Here is a 7,615-nt window from a genome sequence, read left to right on the forward strand (position 1 = left end):
CACAGAACGTGGGAATGTGCTAATAAAGTTTGCAGATGGCACAAAGGGGGGAGGTATTGTCAGCGTTTCACTCTGAGCCACCGCTTTCGCCAGACACGCCCCAGGCTGGCGCTCTAACCACTGGACCGTCCTGCCTGTCCAGCAGCAGCCCCGCCCGGTGTGATTAAAGGGGCACCGGCTGGGGGTCTGCAGCGATGCCCAGGAGCGCCAGGGCTTGTCTGCCCAGGGGTGAGCTGCAGCGGGCGATGCTGGGGTCCGTACACTGCACCGGGGCGGGTGGAAGAGTCTCCTGCAGTTTGGGGGGCCTGGTTCTGTGTCTCACTGCCCCCCCATGCCTCACACACACACCCCCGCGCTGACCCTCCCTGCTCTGTGTCCCACAGGCCACCCACCCAGCACGATGGAGATCCCCATGCCGGCCCCTGTCTGCCTGATCGAGAACAGCCCGGCGGGGGAGCTGCAGGTGCAGCAGGAGGCCCTGCGGGTGCTGGCGGAGATCCACCAGCCCGTGGTGGTGGTGGCCATCGCCGGGCTGTACCGCACCGGCAAGTCCTACCTCATGAACAAACTGGCCGGCAAGAGAACAGGTGAGAGATGTGAGTCCTGCCCCAGTGCGCCAGGACTCCTGCGTTCTCTACCTGGCGCTGGCAGGGGAGTGGGGTCTAGTGGGTCAGAGCAGGGGGGGCTGGGAGGCAGGACTCCTGGGTTCCCTCGCTCTGCATCTGTCCCAGCTCCACCCCTCTCTCCCCAGGGTTCTCGCTGGGCTCCACCATCCAGTCGCACACCAAGGGCATCTGGATGTGGTGCCTGCCCCACCCCCGCCGGGCCGGCCACACCCTGGTGCTGCTGGACACCGAGGGGCTGGGCGACGTGGAGAAGGTGAGTGGGGGTGGGGGTCAGTGTATGAGAATCAGCCAATTTGCAGAGCGGGATGGAACTCCCCTTGGCACGCAGGGGCTGCTGGGACTTGTAGTTCCCAGGGGCTGCTGGGACTTGTAGTTCAGGGCAAGGCATGCTGGGAAAGGGGTTGGGGTATTTAAGGAGCTCCCTCTGCTAAAGGACAGACTCAGCGAGCCCCATGTAGGGGAAGGAGGGGCTGTCTGATGTGGGGCTGACGCCCTCTGAGGGGGGCAGTGCCAATGCCGGGAGGGCTGGGGATGCCGTGGCAGGGCTGGGACGAGAGGCCCAGGGGTGTGGCTGGAAACTCTTGTCCTGCCCGGGGAGAACTGTTGAGATATCAAAAATGTTTCCCATCCTGAATCGCGATGAAAAGTCAAAATGGGGGAAAAGTGCCAGGGCCTGAAAATCGGAAATGTGTCTTGGGTCCAGGTCACGCAAAAAACTTGGATCATTTTCAAACATTTCATTTTGATTGACCATTTTTTCTTTCTTTCTTAACTTGGTCCAAATTTACCAAAACCTTGGCAACGAGACATCGCGTTGCCTTGAAAAACGGCCAGTTTCCGAGTAGACAAACAGCCATTCGGGCTGTTTCCACAATTCTGAAACTTTTTTCCCAATAATTTTTCAAGTCAGGAAACCTGAACCGACCCTGTTTCACCAGTGATTTTGGTATCAACAATTCAACGTTCTCCAGCGACAATTTCCCAACCTGCTGTAGCAATGGAGGGCAGGCCTGGCATTCAGGAGAACTGGGTTCAAATCCCTGCTCCACAGACCCCCGGGTGACCTTGGACTCAGTTTCCCCACCCAGACTGCCAGAGGAAGTGTGACAATAAATACCTTCACGCTGGAGAGGGGCTCAGACACGGCCAATAAGATGGATCCTTCGAAAAGGATCCCGCAGCCTTGGCCAAATGTCAGCATCGCTCCGCGCTAGGTGGAGGGAGGAGCCGACATTGCCAGCCACGAGTGGGCAAAAAAAAGTCAAGTCCCCAAAAATGCACAAGACTCGCTGCAAACTCCATGCCCTGCAGTGGGGGCTGCTGCAGCTGGACCCCAGGGGGCGGGGAGGGGGTTGTTGCCTTCCCAAAGTTTTAACGGAGCTACATCGGTTAGAAACTTACTTCGATAAAAGGAGAGCAATGCGAGCTTCTGCCCCCTCCCGTGCCTCCGGGAGCTGGGGATTTAATGAGGTGGGGGAGGGGAATACGCCAACCCCAAATAGTGACTTTCCTAAACAATGGGAATTAATTGTGGCCTGGGCTGGGATTCTGCAGAGCTGAGGGCTGTTCCCCTGGCTATCCCTTCCCCGTGCCTCAGTTTCCCCATCTGTGCCTTGGGGCTGGCAATCCCGCCATGCTCTATGATGGGCTGTGAGCTCTGCAGCTGGGACGTGCTCGGGACGGTGACGGCGGGTGTCATTCCAGGGCGACGCGAAGAACGACACGTGGATCTTCGCGCTGGCCGTGCTGCTCAGCAGCACCCTGGTCTATAACAGCCGGGGCACCATCGACCAGCAGGCCATGGACCAGCTGCAGTATCCTTGCCTGGGGGCCAGGGCTGGGGGTGCATGTCCCCGGGGAAGGGCCCCGTGCTTCCATCTAAACGCTTCACCCCCTGCGAAATTGTGACCCACAGCACAGGGTGTGCACCATGGCCCCCTCTAGTGGCCACTCCGCATGAGGGGATAACAACCCGCTACTGCCACCAGCTGTCAGAGTTGCTCCTTCAGGTCCCGTGCTGCAGGCGGCTGCTCTGGACCCTGAAAGTGGTGGGTTCAATCCCTGCTTCCTGGTGTTGTGATGAAATATCTGACACGGAGTTTGGGGGGAGACAAGGCCCTGCACCCCCGGCTTCCTGCGATTCACCGTGACTCTCAGCCAGCCAGTAACACAGAAGGTTTATTACACGACAGGAACACAGTCCAAACCAGAGCTTGTAGGCATAAACAGGACCCCTTAGTCAGGTCCTTCTGGGGGGTAGGGACTTTAGACCCCAGCCTTGGGGTTCGCTCCGATTTCCCCAGCCAGCCCAAAACTGAAACCCCCTCCAGCATCTCACTCCCCCTCCCCGGGCTCCTTCTCCAGCCTTTGTCCAGTTTCCCAGGCAAAGATGTCACCTGGGTCCAACCCCCTCCGAGCTCAGGTTACAGGCTAAGGTATCATCCCTCAAGTGAAGTCACCCCCTGCTCTCCCATCCCCCAATGCAGACAGTCCCAGCAAAACTAGACGACATTCCCAGGTCAGTCCGCCCCGCTCCCTACTGAGTCACAATATCCTCCCCTTCCCCCAGTCGCTTCTGAGCCCCCATCGCAGGTGGGTTGGGGGGGCCCTGAGGGATTGGGACCCCCTGCAGGGGACACAGAATCTCCGGTTCCTTAGCCGGCCCCCAGCTACGTGACGGAGCTGACAGAGCACATCAAGGTGAAGGAGGTGGGCCAGGGTGGCCGGCAGGAGGGGGCGGATTCGGCCGAGTTCGTGCGATTCTTCCCGGCCTTTGTGTGGGCCGTGCGGGATTTCATGCTGCAGCTGGAGCTGGATGGGCGGGAGATCACCGAGGACGAGTACCTGGAGAGCGCCGGCTGGAGGAGCTGCAGGAGGACGAGCTGGAGCCTGAGTTCCGGGAGCAGGTGGCCCGGTTCTGCCGCCACGTCTGGGAGACGTCACAGCCCAAGACCATCCCAGGCGGCCACGTGGTGACTGGGGCCAGTGAGTATCGGTAGCCCTGGGGCCGGGGGCCAGCAGGGCTTGTGGGGTGCTGGGCAGGATGAACCGAGCTGGGAGGGGGTCCCCTGTGTCCAGCACTGTTGGGGCCAATGCTGGCGCCTGCGCCCAGCTCTGGGGTGGGCGGTTAGAGGGCGCACTAGAAAATCCTTGAGGAGTGGAGCAAAGCCACGGAAACAACCCCCGGGGGAGAACAGGCCGGGTGGGGGGAGCCCGACAGAGCAGATCTGGTCAGTGGATCCCAGGGGAGATGGGGAGAGGCCTAGATAGCCCCGTGGGTGCGTTTCCCGGGGAGGGATGCCTGCGTCTCCAGGGGCCGTTGGTTGGGCCCCACCAATTTCACATGAAAAATGTGTCACGGAACGTGAAATAAGCCCTTTCCCCATGAAATCCGATGTCCCCTTGTTCCTAGGAGCGCCCCAGCAAAGGGGGCCCCGAGCTCCAGATGGGCAGGGGAGGGGCAGGACTTGTCCATCTCCTGCACAGCTGTGCTGGGGGGGCATCAGACCCACCCCCACTCCAGGAACCTCCTGCGGCTGCAGGAAGCTCTGCGGTTGCTGCCTTCAGAGTCCAGCTCTGGGGGCAGCACCGAAGTGAGGGTGGTAATTCCATGACCCCCCAACAGCAGCTCCCCCCATCCCCTTTTTAAACATCTGAAAACATGAAATTTACCAATTTTTAAACCCTCTGGCTGTGAAATTGACCATAATAGACCGTGAATTTGGTAGGGCCATTTCTCTGCAGCGCCCCATGGCTGGGGGGTGACGCCAGGCGCGTCCCAATGAGAAACGAGGCACCAGTTGCTCACAGAGAGGGGGATGGGGGTGCATTTCTGACTGGGATGGGGGGACTGGGGCATATCCAGGGTGGGGAGGGGGGCACGTCCCAGGCTTGGTGTCTGTCCTGCAGGGAGGGGCAGGGAGCAGTGTGGGAGGGGCTGGGCACACTGGGCACTGACCCTGCCCCTCCGGCCGCACTGGGCACCCTGGAGCTGACCCTGGCCCTCTGGTGGCACTGGGGAACCTGGCACTGACCCTGCCCCCCCCAATCGTGCTGGGGAACCTGGCACTGACCCTGCCTCTCCGGCAGTGCTGGGGAACCTGGCGGTGACCTACGTGGACGCCATCCGCAGCGGGGCGGTGCCCTGTGTGGAGAGTGCGGTGCTGGCCCTGGCGCAGATCGAGAACTCGGCGGCGGTGGGGGAGGCCGTGGCTGTCTACAAGGAGCAGCTCGGGCGGCAGGCGGCGCTCCCCACGGAGACCGTGCAGGAGCTGCTGGAGCTGCACGCCCAGTGCGAACGGGAGGCGCTGCGGACGTTCATGGCACGCGCCTTCAAGGACGACGACTGCCGCTTCCAAGGGGAGCTCATGGTACGGCCCCTCGCGCTGGCCCCAGGGGTAATGGGATAGCTGCCCCTCTGCGGGATGGGCGGGGCTGGGGCTCCCCGATCCCCTTTCCCAGGGATCTCCCAGCCCCGGTGTCATAGGTTCCCCCCTGGGACACCACCTGGATCTGGGATACCACAGAGCCCCCCGTCCCACCAGCCTGGGCTCCCTCTCACCCTGTGCTGCTGTGACAAGCTGCAAAGCCCCCCAGATGCACTTCCACCAGCATCATACAGTTAGGGACACACCCAGCTGCAGTCACAAGCAATCTCCAGTCCTGGGCGCATGCGGATTGGCTCACATCCCTGCCTCATTTGGGCCCTGCCCTGGCTCGTACCCTGCCCTGGCTCATACCCCCCCCGGCTCGTACCCTGCCCTGTCTGTACCGCCCCCCCCCCCGCCGGCTCACGCCTGCCCTGTCTGTGCCCAACCTGGCAGCGCCACCTGGAGGAGCAGAAGCAGGAGCTCTGCCGCCGGAACGAACTGGCATCTTCGGAGCGCTGCACGGCTGCCCTGCAGGAGCTGTGGGACGAGCTGGACGACCGGATCGTCCTGGGGGTGTATTCGGTGCCTGGGGGCTACCAGTGCTTCCTGGACGACCGGCAGCGGATGGTGGAGAGATACTGGCAGGTGCCAGGGAAGGGGGTAAAGGTAGGAGAGGGCTGGTGCCCGGCTCTGTGTGTCTTTGTGCCCCCTCATTGTGCGGCCCAGGAAGCCCTGCTGAGAACCAGGCATCAGTTTTCCCCAATCTGGGCAGTTCCTGGATCCTCCCTAGAGCGGGGGCAGCATCAAAGTGTGAGCCTGCCCCCCCCCCAGCCCTCCCCGCTGCCAACGTGCCAGTGGTGCCTGGTTCCCGTGGCCCCTCCAGCCCTCGGCCGCACTGCTGGGGCTGCTGGTGGGGGCCAGTTATCACCTTTGTCCTGTTAAAAAACAGCTTCCGCCCCCAGCTCATCTGGAACAGGCGCCGAGGGTGTCGAGTGGAAACCAAATGCTGACTCTGGGGCAGGATGGGAGCTGGTGCCCCCATAGAGGGGAAAGGGCCCATGTCCCACCCCCACCCCCCTGAGCCAGCCAGTCCCTGTCGTGGGGCCGGATCAGGGCCAGCGCCCCCTAGAGGGGAAAGGCCCCCGCCCCCCTCCAAGCCAGCCAGTCCCTGTTCCTCTCCAGTGCTGCAATCCAGAATCCCGACCCAGATCCAGCCCTATGGGACAAACCCCCCTGACCTGGTGGCTCCCACTCTCCATCCCCAGGCCGACGAGGTGCTGCAGGAGTTCCTCCAGTCCAAGGAGGTCGCGGCCCAGTCCATCCTGCAGACGGACAAGGCCCTGACGGAGAAGGAGAAGGAGATGGCAGGTACACACCGGGGGACGTGGTGCTGCTGGGACGGGGGAGAGGGGACTGGGCTGCAGCCCCGGCAGGCAGAGTCACCGTGGCCCTCCCCGTGCTGACCCACCTCTCTCTCCCCGTGCCAGCCGAGCGAGCCCGGGCCGAGGCGGCCGAGCGGGAGCGGCAGGTCCTGCAGCAGAAGGAGGCTGAGCTGCAGCAGAAGCTGAAGGACCAGGAACGCAGCTACCAGGAGAACCTGCAGCAGCTGAAGGAGAAGCTGGAGGACGAGAGGAAGAAGCTGCTGGAGGAGCAGGGCAAGATGCTGGATCAGAAACTCAAGGTACCGGGCGGGGGCGGGTGCTAAGGGGGCAGGATGGGCACAGCTCGTGCAAGGGCACCACTGCCACCGGCCTCAGCCTGCCCGGGGGTGGGGTAGCCGGGGTGCTGGCAAATGGCAGGCAGGCGGTGGGATACCGGGCTAGATGGGCCTGTGGGGCGGATCCCCCAGGGACGGGATTGCTGGGGGGCTCAGTGTGGGTAACGGCATGTGCACAGACAGAGCAGGGCCCGTCCCCTCCAGCGGGGGGCGGTAGGGACACACACACACCCTGGTCCCCCTGCCCTGGACCCCCATTCCTCCCAGGCCAGCCCCACACTGTTGCCATGACTCCTCCCTGCCCGTGGGGCGGGCGCTGTCCCGTGGGGCAGGCTGGGGATCCCCCTCACGCTGTCGCTGCCCCCCAGGAGCTGGAGAACCTGAGGAAGGAGGGGCTCCAGGCGAAGGCCACACGCATTGAAGCTGAGATCCAGCGCCTGCAGCAGCAGAAAAAGGAGCTCCAGAACCCGTCCTGGATCGAATCAGCGCTGGCATCACTGCGCGAAGGGGCCTGCCTTGTGCTACCTGGCATCTTTGGCAAGCTCTCCGGGCGCTGGTCCTGGTGGGGCCCCTGGCCTCCCGCTCGCCTCTCTACCCCAGCGCCCTGTTCACCCGCGGAACCCCCTGCCACAGGATGCTCTACCGGCAAGCAGCTTAGTAATGCTTAGTTCCGACTGCAACGCTGACAGCTCTCCACCTCCACGCTTCATGGCCTGGGCTGGGTCAGGGAGGAATATGTCGCCCCACAAGGTCTTGCAGGGAGGTGCATTGTAGGAGACGTGCTACCTCAAGATGCACAGGTGCTGTTGGAGAGGGATACCGGGATGGATTGGCCCCATTGGCCTGATCTGTGGGACAGGACTCACGCGAGGTGGCCACCAGAACATCACCCCCAGGGGACG

General features: G+C 62.8%; 1 pseudogene; it reads left to right on the top strand.

Annotated features, from left to right (window-relative positions):
• Positions 1 to 400: 400 nt before the first annotated feature.
• On the top strand, positions 401 to 7,381 carry LOC135983290 (guanylate-binding protein 1-like; annotated as a pseudogene).
• The last annotated feature ends 234 nt before the right edge of the window (positions 7,382 to 7,615 follow it).

Source organism: Chrysemys picta, chromosome 4 (assembly GCF_011386835.1).
Source record: "Chrysemys picta bellii isolate R12L10 chromosome 4, ASM1138683v2, whole genome shotgun sequence".
Classification (NCBI taxonomy): domain Eukaryota; kingdom Metazoa; phylum Chordata; order Testudines; family Emydidae; genus Chrysemys; species Chrysemys picta.